This window comes from Varanus komodoensis, unplaced genomic scaffold (genome assembly GCF_004798865.1).
Source record: "Varanus komodoensis strain SLA01 unplaced genomic scaffold, ASM479886v1 scaffold8, whole genome shotgun sequence".
Lineage (NCBI taxonomy): Eukaryota > Metazoa > Chordata > Lepidosauria > Squamata > Varanidae > Varanus > Varanus komodoensis.
The window spans coordinates 40,547,723-40,566,201 of NW_025336481.1; the positions used below are offsets into that span (position 1 = coordinate 40,547,723).

Here is an 18,479-nt window from a genome sequence, read left to right on the forward strand (position 1 = left end):
TCTATGTGGGGCTGGCCTTGAAAACGGTCCGGATACTGCAACTGGTGCAGAACAGAGCTGCCAGGCTGCTGACGGGGACCGGCCATTACTCTCACATAACGCCAGTCCTCCACCAGCTCCACCAGCTTCCAGTTGAAGTCCGGGCCCAATTCAAGGTGCTGGTTTTGACCTGTAGGGCCTAAACGGCTTGGGACCAGGATACCTGAAGGAACATCTCTTCCTTATATGCCCTCACGCCCCTTAAGTTCTATGGGAGAAGCCCTGCTCCGGGAACCCTAAGAGAGGTAAAAAGGTCATCAACTCGGAGTAGGGCCTTCTCTGCTGTGGTGCCCAGACTCTGGAATGTACTTCCCAGAGCGGCACACCTGGTGCCTAGTTTATACTCTTTTCGGCGCCAGGCCAAAACCTTTTTATTTAAACAGTATTTTAAAATTTAACAGCTTTTAAGTTCAGTTGCTCTGCTTGTTTTCTGATTTATTGTTCTGTTCTGTTCTATTATTTATTGAAATTGTTGTTTTAATTCTTTTAAATATTGTAAGCCATCCTGAGATCTTGTATAATAGGACGGCATGCCAAAGCTATTAATTAATTAAGCAAGCAAGCAAGCAAGCATCTCTGGATCCAACTAATCCTGCATCTTCTTCCCAATTCTGATGCTCCTAGGATGCCCCCTAGCAAGGCCTGTAGGTCAACAGCCCTTTCCCACAGCCGGCTTCCCCCACAAGCCATCTGTGTGGGAAGAATATTGCCAAGAACCTGAAGCTTCTATTCAGCTTATTGGGATGGATACCCGGAGGACACTGTGCCAAGGAGTTAAGTGTGCTCCGTTTCCACAGTCGGGCAGAGACAATAACTGAAGCTAGGTGAATGCGCTAGGAGAGAGACCTGTGCAGCCTCAATGAACCCGCTCCCAGGAGTTGTGAATTCCTGACCTCATCCTTAAGAGAATGATCTTTTTTCCTGGAGTTAATCCAGTTAGCTGGGACTTTTCTCGCCCTCCCTGCCTTGTCTCTGAGGAAGTCGTCTAAGCTTGTGTATCTCGACAGCCTCGGAAATAGAGGGAGAAAGAATGGTATAAAATCTATGGCAAGGGAAGCTCTTTGGCTTTCCTCTTGGAACCAGGCATAGATAGGGAGCCCCTGAGGAGGGATGCGTGTGACTTGTGACTGAAGGGACTTCTCTGAGCTTTTAGTTTGCTCTTTATCGGCAACCTGCACTCATGCTTCTCGACTACACGGATTCAATAAATGATAGGCAATCGTTGACACAGGTGGCTTCATTCCTTTCTGAGCATCCTCAAATGGGAAGGGAAATACCTCATCACGTGCACAAGGCCCCAGGATTAAACCCCCCTTGCTATTCCCCTAGTCCAGAGGAGAGCATGAATCTTTATGAAAATGCAGCAGAACCATCCATGTGCAAGGAGGAGGTCCCATCGGCATTGTCTTTTTGGACGATACTGAATGCCAACTGATAAATGGGGCAGGGGGAGAGATGAAGGGAAACCAAGGATGGGAGGGAGGAGTGGCACGGAGCAGTATTCCCTAAGCTTTTGACTTCCAAATATGTCAGATTATGTCTCCTGTCATCCCCACCCAGTGCAGGCATTGGTCATATGGGTGGGAATTCTGTATGACCGATGGGAATTCAATCCATTCAATTCGATTCAATACGGTGCAATCCACATATCTGAACAGCGCCCAGTCAGGGCATCCTGGAAGAGGGCAAAGCAGGCTGACTACAACCCTACACAGCCCCTCGCCCTGCAACATTTTGCGGTAGACTGCAGCTGCCAGAACTTGATAGACTTGTCCTCAGTGCCGCTGTTGAATCCTAATTTAAAGACATCAGAGCAATGCCTGCCACCATTTCTGGCAGAGATGCTCGTCAGTTCATTGTGTGGCGTGTGAAGAAACACTTCCTTTTGGTTTCTTTCCAACAGGCAACCATGGAAGAATTGCAGAATGGTTTTCACCTTCAGTAATTTCCTTAGAAAAGCAGTGTCGGCTCTTCTCAAATGCCCATTGATGGAGCCTTTCCACAGGAGAACAAAGAAAGTTCAATGGCAGCCCTTCCAGAGCAACATGAATGCTTGGTAGACGTTCTCATTATTTTAGGCTCTCAGGCTTCTGCAGAAGATAGCTGTGTTGCCTTGATTCTTTATATCCACTCATGACTTGATTTTAAGCTGCTGAAAACAGAACGTGCCATGGCACAACACTGGGACAGGAGGGGCTGAATGGGTTTATTTTTAACTCAGTTAACTTCTGAAAACATTTCTGTGACTCCCTAATTTACAGCACAGTTGCAAGAGTTTGCCTTCCGTACACTCTTCAATGGAGTCCCCAAGGACAAGAAAAATTGGAGCGGTATTCCTGGCCTTCTGATGATGCCTGGCCTTCTTTGTTACAATCCCCAGTGAGTCATCTGTTCAAGAATCACCCCTTCCAGTTGCCTTGGACTCAGCAGCTCAAGGACGACAACCTGCCATAGGTCGCCCAGTTGGCTGTTTGGGGGCAACGGAGAAAACTGTGATTCTACATTCTGCACACAATGGACCTCTGCCAGGGGCTTCGGAATTTCTTCAAATTAAGCAGGAGCAGGGAAGGAGCATCATTCAGAGGTGCAGCACATGCTCTACATGCAACAGATACCAAGTCTAGCCATTTAACCTGTTCAGCTATACGGCAGTGGTACAGACTCTGGCTTGCCTGGGAGTCTAGTCTGGCCTTTCCGTTTCCTGCAACCACCAATCACGTGATGGCTTCCCAATATTTGTGTGTTCCATCCCCATTCGAAAGGGTTGAAACAACTCTAAGGCTTCATTACTTCCAGAGAAGGATTTAAACAAAGCCTGTTGGCAGTTTTGCCTGCCTATTTTGCCTTTGGCTGCATCCATTGCTGGAATTCTGGCCCCCTCCCTGAGCTTGTCCAAAATGGAATTCTGTCCTAAGGCTGAAAGCGATGCATCACCCCAGTGCAAAGTCTCACATTACTGTGCTGACTGCATCAAACAGGCACTGCCAATCAGAGTACGCGGTACTGGCCTTGATGCTATTAGTCTGACTCAACAAGGTAGTTCAGAAGTGCTCCCAGATCCTCAGCTGTTCCCCAAAATGGGACCAACAGCCATACCTCCACTTATGTTCTTGGCCCAGGCAACCACCTGTCCTGTGTAAGCTCATGACTCTCATCCAATAGCAATTTTATCAACAGAAGAAAAAAGTGCCCCCCAGCACAGAGACTGCAAACAAAGCTTTGGTATCCAGTGCACAAGATCTCTTACAATTGCTAGCCAGGCAACCAAAGATTTGACATTTAGGCATCTTCTCCAGACCCATCTTTTCAAAGTGGCTTTCTCAGAGGTGTGACCCAGCCAGGTGTACTCAGCATAACACAGCAGAGTGACTGGTGTTGCCTTCTCCTCCCAAAACTGGAAGCCAACACAAGCAGTGGAAATTATAGGAGTCACAGTCTAACACAGGAAGCCTGGCCTAATTGTATTAGTAATTATTCATTATTCTCGCATTGTTTCATTCTTGTGCTTTATGGTTGTATATTAGTGGCAATGGTATTATATGGTCACAGCTTTGATAGCTGTGTGGAAAGATGTATATAAGTCTCTATAATAAAGAAGAAATAAGATCAGATTTCTTCTGACATTTTTAAAATTTAAAACGCTCCATTTCTACTTCCCCACACGCATGCACACATGTGTCCTTTGGTAACATACTAGATTAGTCATCCTCCAATCTCAGGCACAATAAAAGAAATCAGTCCTTGGCATATTCTTGACATTCAGAACAAACTTATCAGCTTTGCCAGATACAAAATAACCTTTCCTTTCAAAGGGACCTGGGGAATCTGGTGTCCTGGAATATTACTTTTGCAACCATTATCTGAAGGGTGTTAACCAACATTTCCTTTACATGCTTAATAAAGTAAATATTTATTTCACAGTTGAGCAGGTTATAAACTGCGGCAAAACTGTGCAGTGCAATGTCATAAAAAGACAACAGCACCGCTGAAGGTCAAACATAGTTAGACACAAGGCCGCAGAGCAACAGAATTTCATTCAACAAGCACAAGATTATGGGCTTGAGGCTGAGCTTTAAGTAACTTGGAGTAAGGGATAAAAATGCACATTCTAAAGCCACCTGACACAAAGTGCATTACTTAGCACCTCAGCATGTGCCATCTCAAGGTAGTGATTGTGAGGGGTACATCCAGTTAGCCCAGTAAGCAACCTGGATGGGGAACCTCCTGGAAACCAGGTAGTTCCACTGCAGTCAATCAAGCGTGGCTAGGAGAGCTTGCCTCTTATACCGAGAGGAGCTGCCAATCATTAAAATAGCTTTCCCCCAACCTGGTGCCCTCCAGACATTTTGGACTGCATCTCCACCATCCTGAAAATTATGGGAATTGCAGTACATCTGCGGGGAGGCACCAGGCTAGAGAAGGCTACAGTCAGGAGTGACTTTGGCCCTAAAGTCATTGGAAGCATAACTTTCAAAAAGATAAAAAACACAACATGTTAACCACAAAAACAGGGAATGTGTAACACTTCTGGATCTTATAAAGGCATGCAGTGAGTATATGCTGACTCACTTGGACTTCCTGCTTCTCCTCTCCCATAACATTCAAAGCCACCCAAGGAGAACCACGGTCACCCTAGCCTTGCCCTGAGCTTTGGCAAGACTCCACCTATGCATCTTCCAATTTTGTCAGCGCAATCATGCACATTTTTTGAGTAAATACACACTGGGCAGATAATTCTATTGCCAGGATATGTCCTTACTTGAGGGTACTTTTTAATAAATATCCTGTGTATCTGAAAGGACTGCTGCCCATAGCAAACAACCCCAAAATCCCAAGACTTTAGTGTAAGTGTGGGATGAAGAAAGCCATGTGGGAAAAAATGTAAAAGAAAAAAGACCTGAGTGTGAAAGAAAATCAATGCTCTGTGCTTCCTGGAAATTTGGATTTTCTCCTTCTGGGGCTGACAGTTGTCTGCTTGTAATATGGGGCTGCAGGACTGGTCAAAGTATGTGCTTTCTACTGCCCGCATCGGCAGGAATCCACACTAACTCACTCCAGACCTATTTCACAAGAAAGATGTGACTTTCTTTCTATTAGGGTTGCAAAACATTTTAAAAGCTGCCCTGCCAAGCAATTAAGAGCCCATCTTTGCTGTCTCCATATTGTTTGGCCAACCTGTGGCTGAAGGAAAATTTCTGAAGCTGACCCAGCAAATGCACCCTTTTCTCTGCAGCTGAGTCAGCAAGTGTCCGCAGATGGCCCAATGTAGGTCAGGCACAATTCCTCGCGTTTCGTTCAGCATTGGGAGGCAGGGGGCTATGCTGTCCCCTCACATTGATGACCCAGCGGTGCCTGCAATGATTGAGTGTGGCAGGTTGTCTCTTTGCATTCCCATCTTCTAAGGAACTTCTGATGTGGCCAAATACAAGCTTCTGATGGTGACAAGTGCAAAATTTCTAGTGTAAAACTGTTCTACCAACCAAATTCTCCAGCAGTGTACTGATGGGCACCCACAGCTGCCTTACGTTACTCAATTCTTTCTCTCTCTCTACTAGCTGAATACATCTTGCTACTTCTCACACCACATCACAATTAGAACTGTAAGAGGATCAGGGCAGAGACCTGTCTTTCACTCAGGTTATTTAGGAGAGGAATGGACAATGATCAAGCTATATTAATTATATAATCACTACTCTCGGAGTGAAGAAAACTGAGTGGAGGAACATTGATCTGTTTGAAACATGATGCTGGAGGAGAGCTTTGCAAATACCCTGGACTGAGAAAAAGAAGAACAGGAGGGTCCTAGAGCAAATTGAACCAGAGCTTTCCCTACAAGCAAAAATGGCAGAACTGAAGCTGTCACACCTGGGAAGGCAAGGCTTCCTGGAGATCATCATCATACCAGGGAAAGCTGAAGGCAGAAGTAAAGGAAGACTGAAGAGGAGATGGATTGACTCCACAAGGGAAGCCACAGCCTCGAGTTTGCAAAGCTTGAGTTGGGCTGTCACAAATATGGCCTTTTGAAGGGCTTTAATTCATAGGGTCACCATGAGTTGGACACAACGTGATAGCAGATAACAACAACTCATTGTCAGAGGTTTCTTTCTTCTCCCACCTCCAGATGAACACTTACAACCACACGCAGAACAAAATACGTGCAGATGGGCAAGGCACCTGTGTGATCAGCCACATCCATGGTGCTCATTCCTAAACAAATTTACCCTGTGGGGAGCTTCAACAAAACCATCTTGGTTCACTCTCTGCCTGCATCACTTCAAACATGCGCTCAGGCCTGTCTTCATGACCTGAAGTCCCAATTCAGTCCTGCTTCTCTGGCTTCACCCACCCTGCTCGAAAGCTGCTCAGCATGTAAGTTCTTCAGAAGAAGAACTGGGAAGCTGAAAAGCTGAATTGGGAATTAGGAAGGCAAGCAGTAGGAAAGCATGGAAGCCACCAAAAGGATCAGAACCCTCAGGGAGACATAATGGGGGACAGGGTTCCTACCATCTAGACTCTTCTAGAAAGGTCTACTGCTGTACTTCAGGCAAATCGCTCCTGTGAAGTCAGCACTTCATAGTATTCAGAAGTTACAGGGAATCTCTTTTTTTTTTAAAAGACCTCAGGCCAGCCAATACATCCAATTCAGATTGCCCAAAGTGTAAAGTTTTATAATAATACAAAATTATATATAACATCATAAGAGGGAAGTTGGTCTGCAAAGAACTTCAAGGATTTTTTCAGCTGGCATGAAAGAAATTTCCTTTCTAAAAATGTATTAAAATATCCAATTCACTCAACTACTGCCCAAATCAGTGTTTGTTAAGGGGGGGGCAGTATCTGTGAGGTAATTACAGATGTAACTGGCAGTTAAGTACATGGTACTAGTTTTTTGAAACTTCCCTCTTGCCACAGGGCTGTTTCTATAAAAGGTCTCAGCAGAAATCGTTCAAAGCCACTCATAGGTTTGGAATGAAGATATGAAATGGCTTGAGTGTATTGTGGCAGAAAATGAAGCCCAAATGCCCCTCAACAAACCAATTCCCGTGTGGCCTAGATATGGAAATCATTTTTTATGTCTTTTGAAGCATGTCATCTTGAAGAATACCATAAATCACAGTATGCCCTATTATCCTGTACACAGAACTGAAATGTACTTTGGAGACACGCTTCACCTCAAAGCATCACTAACAATTAGCACTTTGGCACCCGGTAAAGAAAACTAAAAATGATTTGACTTGAGTGTGTATCCCATCCAATGCCAGAGGACATGAACATTAAATCTCTCACATTTGGTGGTGAAATGTCTGCCTCAGAAGGATCTCATGTGCCAGTCCATATGAAGAATGCTGAAGGGCTTCATTTGGTCCACATTTTTAAGTGAACCAACCTTCATGGATTAAGATTCCTATCAGAACGCAGTTTCCTTTGGCTTTCACACTCTGTAGTTTGCAACACAGTTCTCAGGTTCTAAAAAAGTACCAAAATGCACATACAACTATTTAAGGTTCAAATGCATACTAACATGTGGGAAAACTCAGCTGCTTTAATAGACCAGAAATAAGAAGGGAAGGGCTGGAACGTCAAAGTTGCCCAGTCACATTTGGCAACTGGACAACAGACTGCACAATTCACTTGTCAGTCTGCCTTTGTGGAGATTGTAATTCTATCAAAATTATAACTGGAATTTCTAAATATGCATTTATACAAACACATTAGCATATGCAAATGATACACAAATTAGTGTCCTTTTTTTTGGTGGTGCACTTCCCTTTTGGGGAAATGCATAAGCAGTCGGCCTAGCGACAAGGTAGCGGCAGGCAAGTTGTGAGGAGACAAGTGTGCAAAGCTGACTGCAGATGAAAAGAATAAGCATTTACAACCTCCCAGGAAACATTTGAAAACAAGCCAACACCCCCCATCCCCAGCCGCCGCCTTCAAGACTCTTCAGGTAGTTATAGGATTGCTATCGATCAGTCTACAACACATAGGGTGCATCAGAATCCCATTCTGAAAAATATTTTCTTGGCAACATGTTTAATACTTCCAGAAAAAATGATTCTCCAAAGCCTGAAGGTCATTTACTCCACACGGCATTTCAGCCTGCGTATCTTTCAACCAGGAAGGTGCAAAGATCACTGTGTCTAAGTCTAACCCTTACGTAAATGTTTATCTTGTTTATGTTGCTTACGTAAATGTTTATCTCATAACATTGCAAAGAACTAGGTACAATGACGATTTCTGTGAGAACATTAAGCTGTTACAGTCAAAGACACACCAATTAAAGAAAACGGATACAGAGCACAACACAACGAAATGGATGCAAAAGGTTTGTGGAGTTGACCAAGCCATGCCCAGCAGTGATTCAATGATAAGCGGTTTTGCTGTACGACAACTATGGGTGGAAAGGTGAGGAAGCTAAAAAGCAGTGCATAAACAGATGTTTTGCATGGAGGAGGTTCCAGGCTTGTTCCTTGGCTATCTCCCAAAGATCTTGGGGTGAAAAGCTGGAGGGGAACTTCTGCCTAAGCCCATGAGCAGGAGGAAAATGCACTGGGCTAAATTCTCTTCTAGTTCATTTTAGGGTATAGGGAAGATATTCCTGATTATTTTAAGAATTAAAGCAGCCTTTTTCTAATGCTTCACTGTGTCCTGACTGTTTAAGGCATGGGTGCTTTTTCCTTAAAGTTTTTAGTGCCAGTGAGTAATCATTAGGAGAAGCATTTGAACCTTTTAAGAAAGAAAAACCCAGAAAAGCTACAGCAAATTACCTAGGGTTTGGGGAAAAGAGTGAGGCCAGGTGAAAGGCATCTGGCCTTCTAGGACACTCCAGAAGGCAAGATTTGACCCTTCATCTGGCAGTTCTGCACCTCTAACTTAAGGGTTGCTTCTCTGTAAGTATCCATCCAATTTCCTATGTAGCACAGCTGTAAAGGATGTTCAGATAGGTAAACATTCTTCCAAATGTTAACAACTGCAGAGGATAATGCTCTTGTGCGTTACTGCATTTTTCACTTGCAATATTTGTTTAAGTCAGGCTGCTTCATGAAAGCATCGCTAAATTCAAGCACCTGTATAGGGTTTATCCGGTTCATATATACACTGCTCGAAGAACGGAGTCGATACGGCATCTTGCTTCTGGAAAATATGTATCCTTGCAGGTGCAACACTTCCTTGCTACACTTTGGATCAACACTGTACAGGTATATCTGGAGCTCAATATCCTGGAGCAAAAGAGCTCGCCCAAATATCTTGGCAAGAGCAAGGTTAGATTACTGCAAAACGCTCTACATGGCTCTGCCTTTGAAACATGCTTGGAAATTCCAGCCAATACGCAAAATGAAGCCATCGAGGTCTGATCGGAGGTAATGTTTTCAGCACACCCAACTCCAACACTGTTCAGCCTTCACTGGCTTCCAGTCTGTTTCCAAGCATGATACAAGGGAAAAAGAAGCCCCAAATGGTTTGGGATCAAGCCTATTTCCCTGTGTGTGCCTGCTTGCCCACAGCAATCATCAGCAACGTTTGCCACTGGAAGTCTGGCAGGGGTGCAAGATAAACGAGGGCTCATCATTCATGGTTCTCCTCCCAATCCTGCAGCATGTGTGGAGCTCCCGGGAGACAGGAAGGCTCTTCTCTCATTCATGCAGAGAAATTGAGACATGGCAGGAATCTTGGCCACTGCTCAGAAGGCGTTGTACTGTTTCTTACCTGCTTGAAAACTGACGGTGGAAATGAGACCTCCTGCACAAGGTCTACCTCAGAGGGCTGAGGCCCTCAGCCTTGGCAAACTGGTGACTGGATTTGTGGATCCCTGAGGATAGTCTGGTCTTAGATGCAGCTCCCAAGTCATGGAATTCCCAATACTGGAATGCCCAACTGGTTTATCAGTGTTGAGGCACATGGCTTTAGTTCTGTTGTACATCTAGATTTGACCAATTGTTTTCCTCCTTTTCTGGTTATTACCTGGCTGGAGACTCTTGCGTGCTGATTAGCTTTTATTCTATTTTATGGAATGCCTGTTGCTTTTTCTGTAAGCCATCCTGCAGTGAGCCTGACAAACACAAAAGGAGGGATATCAATTTTCTGAGGCATCCATATGACCAGCATTGAAGAGGTCACCTTCAGTATAGGCTACCTTGAGGATCATCAATGGAGGAAAGAGACCAAGTCCTTTCTTGGAAATTATACCTTCAAGCCTATCAATAAACCAGCAAATTGAATCCTCATACCATTAGAATAGTTCATAAAACATACATCGAAATATAATACTTTGAAATGCAAACTGAATCTTCTTTCACTAACATGCAAACTGGGACCCCCGAAAATGCCCCCTTAAAAATACATATGTACACTGAGAAAGAAACATGTCTTGATATGCAGAAAATGTAATATGTATAGACAATATACATATAATACTATAATTATAGTATAATATTTTATGCAACTCTTCTTGTGTGCTAGCTTAAGCACGCTATCCAGAAGCACCACTGAAGTCAAGACAACTGACTTTGAAGGAAACACCTTCAGGGAGAGGCCAAACGTCTCTATTTCAGAGTATCTACTCCTAAACAAAACAGACAAATTACCTTTCACTCTGCTGGATCTTGGGTATTAGTCCTCCATTAACCACATTCCTCTCTGTGCATGATAATTAAATAGCAAGCAACGTGCTGTCTCAATGGTTGCTCAGGAAATTGCATGACACGCAAGAGGAAAGCAGCCCCAAAAGTTCCACCTTGCAGCCTCCGCTAGCAGGTCTCACAGGGAGGGGCAAATCTAGCACTCAAGACAGAACCAATCATGAATGCAAGTGAAATCACACGTTCTACATTTTTTATTATTTTCTGAGTTGGACAGAGAAGTGGATCCGTTTCCAGCGAGCATGCCGGCTTGACTGAACGCGGTTACGGTGATCGAGTGAACCTCTCCACACAAGAGGAGGAGGGCGCGCGCGCGCGCACCCAGCGGCTTATTCATCTCCATGGTGATGGCGCCAAACAAAAGGGCAAACTGATTCAAGGAGCCGAGTTCTTCAGATGAAAAGAATAGGAGGGCAAAACGCTTTCTTCCTGGATTTCTGGGAGGCTTGCCTGGCTTGTTTGGGTTCTTAATGTAATTGGATCCCAGGCGGTAATTGTAACTCTCAGACATTAGCCATGCACCAAGCGCATTTTTATTAAATTAGAGGATTTGCTTTGCAGAATGGAAGGCTGGTATCACCAAGCAGTTAAGAACACAACAGTTCAGACAGACCTGCCAAACCTCATTTGCTACTCACTTTGCATTCAGGGCAGTCTTTTTCATTCACAGGACCTTTCGTGGTCTTTATGGTGCTCACCTTTCCAACAACCCAGAGAGGTAGGCCCCTGGAAGTCAGCCTTGCAGCTTTGCATCCATAAAGGTTAGCCTGCTAGCCACCCCCACCCCCCAAAAGTATCGGCCAGCTTGCTCATTCAGAGCTTTGGATCATGTCCAAAGTTAGTTCTCCAAAGAGTACACCACAAGGAAATGAAGGAGACTTAAGTCAGTCACAACTAACCCAAGTCCCATTCATGGGTCCCCCATCAACAATGAAACTGTGCACAGAGGAGGCTAAATATGATGCTGGCCCAGCACACAGAAACCTGGGATCTCAGCTCTATGGTGGCAAACCTGTTTTTGGGATGGCATTTGGCACTATGGATAGCTCCTATAAAGCTCAGAATAAAAGCTGCAATGGATCAAAAGCCCCACTGACACAGGAGTCCCCTGCCTCCTGGTTCTCCAAGTAAACAGGCTATCCTCTCTGGGATTACTGGGGTGTCAAAACTGTGAGAGTTGTTGTGGGAGATCAGTCCCAAATAAAAACAAACAACATTCAGTGAGGAAAAGGAGACCATTCCCTGTGAAGCAACAGTGGTGGGAAAAAGTGCCAGGCATTTGAGTCTGATGCTTTTGGAAAGCACTGGGTTGAGAAACGCTACTCTTACATGGAAAAGTTCACTGAGTTTGCGTTTAAGGACCTTCTTATACAGAACAGTTGAATCACAAACCATTTCAGCCACTTAGTGCTTATCTGAAATAATGACAACGGTCCTGGCATTACTGAGTTAGTTACGTGGTTCTTTGGCGAATCTCATCCACCACCTAATATGGCATCGTATCGCATGACCAGGGCCACAGAAGGGTCAGATCCCCAAGCTGCTTTCATTAGCGGCACTAAATCTCCATTACATAATGCACAGGCTTGTAGCAACAAACAAACAGCCTTATGGGAATGCTTCTGAGTAGGGCAAAAACTTGAGAGTATGTTTCCTTGGTGAGAGAGCAGGCCAAGGAGCACAGCTGAGCATGCAAGGACGATGACGGAGAACTGTTTTATAAACAACAGGATGGAACATGGGACAAAACAGGCACAATTCAAAATGCACCAGGCAGCCTCCCTCCAGGGCATGTGGTGACCAGCAGATAGAGGGAGGCAAGCAGGCTTCCGGACTCCCAAAGGAGTCAGGTTCTCCAGGCTGCTTCTGATGTCCTATAGAACTTACAAGGAGAGGAAGTAGGGTTGACTCACGCTTCTTCCCCCATTGCTTTCAGGACAGGGGAGAAGAAATGCAACGTAATGTGTGGCTTTTCTCCTCTCTTTTCTAGAGTGTCTAAAGAACTCTCTTTGCCAGTCATGAAGCTCTAAGTTCACTTTGGCAAGGAAGGACACCCCACCACCACAAAGTCTGGATTTAGCCAGAAACCCGCAATCCAAATAGCTTCCCTATTTAACTGATCCTTCATTCTTCCAAAACAGTTGAAGCATGATTCCATCTTTTCCGTTCAGCAGCAGTAGTTTAAAAAAAAGGAAGAGTGAGCGCCAAGGTTTTCACAGAGCAAGAGTTTCATGCAAGAACTTAACACCCTGGAGGCCAATTAACCTAGTCCCAAATTGCCTTGGATTGGACTGGGCTTAAATTTGTTTATACAGCAACAGTTGGGGGGGGGGGGTGCAAAAACAAACACATCTCTCCCTTTTGTTCGATTTGCTGCAAACAGCATGACATTTCTCTTCCAGCAGCTTTTTAAAAGGTAGGATTCCCCGGAGAGTTTCGCTGCATGCTACAGAGCAAAACCTGGAAATGGGACTGTTACGTTACTGGCTCACTTCACCTGCCCAAATGCACAGGTTTCCGCTGGGCTTTGCGCTTTTTGTGACGAACATTGCCGCACCATCACTACCACCGAAAGGCCCTGGGTGGGTTTTTAAAGAACGGACACTCGGTTTACTGGCCTGACTGATGAAGTGGAGTGAAATCTTCCTTGACCGCAGTTGCAGGCTAAAATGTGACCCTCCCGGCAGCCTTGTTCGCATCTCTTCCTAGAACCAGTGCTATTCCAGCTCTTCCACAGAGATGCATCTTTATTTATTTTTTATTTTATTTTATTTTATTTAAAACATTTCTATGCCGCCCCATTCGCTGAAGCCTCAGGGCAGCTCACAACATAAAATTAAAATATAATACATTCAAATATACAACAAAATTAACAATATAAAATAAGTTGCCCTGGCCAGATAAAATAAGCGAATAATATTAACAATTAAAATGACAATTTAAAATCATTTTTAAACAATTAAAATCTTGCGCCCAAAGGCACAAATATCTGTGTACATGTACATGGACAGGGGTCTCTGAAGGCTGAGGCCAAGACCTGAATGTGGACATGCTTAATGTCGCCCACTGAAGAGTGAGTAGCAGTGCTGGGAGCGGACCATGAGAGGCTAAGTCAAGGGGCCACATGAGCAGCCTTTTGGATCTTCAAGCGCCAGCAACCCATACCATGGAAAGGGAAAACTGAGGCCCATTCAGATTGTGAGGCAGAAGCAGGTGATGGGGAGTTGGCATAGCTACAAATAAGGCTCACCTGGGCCCATATTCTCCTGCTCCAACAACTGCCTTTAAGAGCATGACAGCAAAGAAAGGGGGGGCTCTACACAACCACAACAACTCGTCCTGTTGTTAATGGTAATACCCCCAGAGATATGCAGAAAAGCAATTTTGAAACATGGCTGCAAGTTTGGTGAACATCCAAAATCCAGCCTTTTGCATATTGTAACAGTGACACTAGCACTAAGAATTCACACTAAAGCTCTCCCTTTTGAGCTGTTTTCCTTTTGCTGTGTCCCAGCAACAAACCACATTGCACAGATAAGAAAAATGGCTCAAGTGACTTTAAAATTATGAGTTTAAAGTGGGGAGGGGACGGAATCATGGCCCACAAAAGAGCAATTCTTTGGACCCATATTCCCCTGGTCCGATAGCAACTCCCACTGTACAGATAATCAAGTGATTTAAGACCATGAGAGCGAAGCAAGTTTGTGTGGGATGCAGCTGCACATGATGTTGATGATGGCAATAATATTACCATAGCCACGCAAGTTTTGAGAGGCTTTCTTTGTTATTAGTGAGAATTGCAGCGCATACATTTCCTGGGAAATGCATCAAACCTGGGATATATTTTCCAAAAGCCAAGAGGGAGCCTATGCCAGATAATTACTAAGCTCTACAAGACAACAGGATAGATTTTAAATAAATTTGCATGGGTTGCAAATACAAAACCACACGTAGACAAATTTAGGATGCAAGTTTAGATGGGGAAAAAATGCCACATCTTCCAGCATTTTTCTACAGGCACATAGGACTGCGCCCTCAGACAAGAAGAGACTTAAGTACACTGACAACACATCATGGGATGTTTCTGGAAATTTTATTTCAGTCTCAGATGAAATCAAAACCATGTCTAACTTCAGATGGCACCAAGTTCCACCCCACCCCATTTTCATGTATGTTTCTAGCAGACTTGGTCATTGTAAACTTGGATGTTCTGCAGATTTCATTTCTGGTTGTCACAGAAATTATTCTTTGAACTTGTAAATTAATAAATACAAACCAAAGAAAGCAGGAAGGTAAGTAGAATTAAGCAACGATAGGTACCAAGTGTTGCATAAAGACTTATGAGTGGATAGTTTTCTGTTTTCTGTCCAAATTGCCCATTCACACCCACAGCCACACACACAAACACAAGGACACCCAAATCCTAAAGCATCCCCCCCCCACAAGACATATACACCCTCCCCAAGGCAAGCACACATAATCAGCCTCCCACAACTTTCTCTGCGGTGGCACCCAATCTATGGAATGCGCTCCCCAGAGAGGTCCGCCTGGCGCCGTCGTTATTTGTTTTTCGGCACCAGGCAAAGACCTTTTTATTCAAATGTCATTTTAATTGTTAACAGTATTTATTCATTTTATTCTTTGGCCAGGGTGACTTAATTTTTCTGTTAATTTATATTAATTTAAGGAAGTTTGTTTATGGATGTGAGCCACCTCGAGGCTTCGGTGAATGGGGCAGCATAGAAGTCTCCTAAACAAACAAACAAACAAACAAACAAACTTTGCTTTCTTCTCTTTTCCCTCAGAGATTCACAGGGTAGCTTCTCTTGTACCCACATTTATTTATTTATTGCTTGCTTTTCCATCCTGTTCTTTACAGAAGGTCTTGGGACATTCTGGGAAAGGTAAAGGTGAGAGAAGTTTGAGAAGCACTGGCTTGATGAGGCTGCAGCATCTCCTTCTTCTGAAGATGAGTTCCCTCAACCCCTCACTTCCCTGGGAAAATAAGGGATTCCTGTGTACGTACATCCATTTCTCATCTTTATTCCTTTTGCAAAGAACTCATGCCAGCTTATAAGGTTGTCATCCTCCCCTTTTTATCCTCACCACAGCAAGCCAGTGGAGTAGGTGAAGCTGAGAGCGGCTGGCCCAAAGCCGCCCAAGTGAGCTTCATGGCCAAGTGGGGACTAGAACCCAGGTCTTCTGAGTCCGGAGCCAGTGCTCTTAACCACCGCACCACCCTGGATGCGGGGAGCTGCTGGACAGCACTAGCTGAGAGGGCTCTGGGGACGGATCCCTGCAGCAGCTGCTTCTCCTTCAATTGTCCTGCCCAGTGGGAAAGAGAGAGGAAACCTTTCGGAAGTGCTGCTCACCCCACTGACTTTATCGCTGAAGGAGAAAGAAGATACTGACTTCTATCAAACTTGGGACTCTTTTCATTATTGGCTAGAGAAACGGGGCTTTGCATAGATTCAAATATGTTTTTAAGTTATCATAAATGGAAAGAGAAAGATGCGGGGGCTGGCCCAGCAGGCCCAATGTTTTTGATGATTGATGTTGTTTTTAGTTTTTCTTTGTTTTTAGGATTATAATTTCAAATAAAACTTCCTATAAAAAAAAGAAGTGCTGCTCACCCCCCATCTAAGGCAGTTTGATCCCCAGACACCCATCATCCTGGGCTGTGCCTGCGTGCACTCTCTCTTGCCTGAGAGAGCAAAACAAGAACAGTGCAGGTCCATCTCACGGAGCCACTGCTAAGGCTGATGGGATATGTGGCAGCCCACTGAGCATCTGGTGGCTGTACAAGCTCTTCTGCTCTTGCTTTTTATACATTTTTGGGCTCTGCCATTTCCGCCCTGCATTCCCTCCATATTTAGGAGAAATAAACAGAGCTAAGTAGTACCCTGAGCAGCCTGCACTTTGTAATGTATTAGTATGTGCCCACTGAGTGATTTTTCTTCATTATTTGTGGGACAAGTGTCAAAGTGCATTGCTTTGAAAAGGTTATGAAAGACTCAACACTCAAGAAGAGAACTCAGTGTACAGAATGAATGAATGAATAAACAACATGGAAGTTTACATTCTTGTGGCCTTTAAAATCTCAGCTTCCCAGAAAAACATTCAATTCTTAATGGATATTATTAGTAGCTTCCTACGTGGAATCAAAGCTAATCTGCTTTCCAAGAGGAGCAGAGGCAGAAGCAAAAAGGACTCCGCACTTCCGTAGCCAAAACTGGTTGGCAAGGGCAGCTGTGAAGGGGTTTTTGTATGTATAGGCACTGAATAACGGAAGCAGGCAAAAGAACAGATTTCACCAGTGAGCGGAGGAGACTGTGCCCACGAATAGGATTTTGCTGTTTATAGCTCTGGATGGGGAGGACACACATCAAAAACAGTGCGCAAAACATCAGGCAGTGACATGGGAGCGGGGACAAATCTGAGTGGGTTATTTTGCTTGAAATTCGCATCCTTCTGAAATGTTGTGAGCCTGCATTAAGTTCGATGTATCAAGAACTTTTAGATAGATTGTAGGACTAAGGGATACTACAACTGCAAAGATGCAAGATTAGTGCCATGTACACATTCACATGACAGCTCGACAGACAGCATATGCTTATGCAGCGCACAGTTGTAAATGTTATATTCTTAACTGCCATTGGAGCACTATTATTATTACTGCTACAGTTACATTGCAACCTTTTTCTTCTTGCAAGACAGTTCTTGTCCTTTCTATTTGAGCCTCACAACAACCCTGTGAGGTAGATTAGGCCGAGATGCTGTGACTGGCTCAAAGTCTTGTTAGAATACAGATGAGAAGCCAAATTTTTTGAGTCCCACCCAGTCCAACATTCTAACCACTAAGGTAATGTGCTTCCTTACTTCTGCTTAATTAGAACATGTATCCAGTTTCAAACCCTATTAAGATAAGATGGGCTGGACTCTTTGGAAAGGAAGGGCACCTGCTCCATTCCTAAGCAAAGCAAAATTGTTCACAGATTCAGTTGCTGAACATTAAAATACACTCAAAAAAAGATGATGTCAGTAAAAAAAACAGGCGTTCTTATCCAATGCTAAACTATGTCCCAGTGCAGCCGTGCAGAGAACCAGGTCTGTGTGGATGCTTCCAGTCTGTCATCACATGCAAGACTTAAGTTCAGGTTTAAAGTAAACTCTAGTTCACTCAACAAATGACCAATCTAACCCATGTCTGAAGCTGGCTTGTTTGGCAATTGATTAGAGTTTCTTTTAAGCCACAGTTCTCCATTCTTACCCAACAACAAACCAAGAACCTGCTAAAGCAGCACTGAATGTAACTGTATGGGAGGAGGGATGGAGACGGATGCTTCACATGGGCACATTCCTACTCATGCATGTAATGTTAAATTATGATTTCGCATTATGAGCAAACTCACTCATGCAGAAAAGAGATAGGAGGGGACAGGGTAGTTAAAATACGTGATAAATCTCGACACTGATAAAAACCAGGAACAATAGCTAGTTTCCTTCTCTTGGGAAAGTGACACATAACAAAGGCCTGTCTGAATGTACTCCATGATTAGATGCAGCAATCAAATTACCCCAAGGTACAGTACCTCGCACAGACAGTGTTATTTAAGACATGAAGGAAGTCAATCCACCAAGACTTGGAATCAACAGAAGAATAATGAACAAGATAACAATGCAATTAAAAAGTGACAAAAATGATTTCATGCTGAACAGTAAAATTTTCTGAACGACTTCATCTCAACTTTCTTTAGTGCGATTTTTAAAAAAAACCCTGGATTGCGCCTTGTTGCATTC

General features: G+C 44.1%; 1 protein-coding gene across 6 annotated transcripts in view; it reads right to left on the reverse strand.

Annotated features, from left to right (window-relative positions):
- The window catches only part of EPS8 (epidermal growth factor receptor pathway substrate 8), a 151,570-nt gene that overhangs the window by 103,681 nt on the left and 29,410 nt on the right, over positions 1-18,479 (reverse strand). Inside the window, exon 1 of one of the 6 annotated variants that reach the window (XM_044454857.1) lies at positions 10,626-11,016. The exons of the other annotated variants lie outside the window; for them this stretch is intronic. The gene's annotated coding sequence lies outside the window, so the exon portion shown is untranslated. Of the gene's footprint in view, positions 1-10,625; positions 11,017-18,479 lie in introns of those variants that run through there. 6 annotated transcript variants of the gene reach the window in all.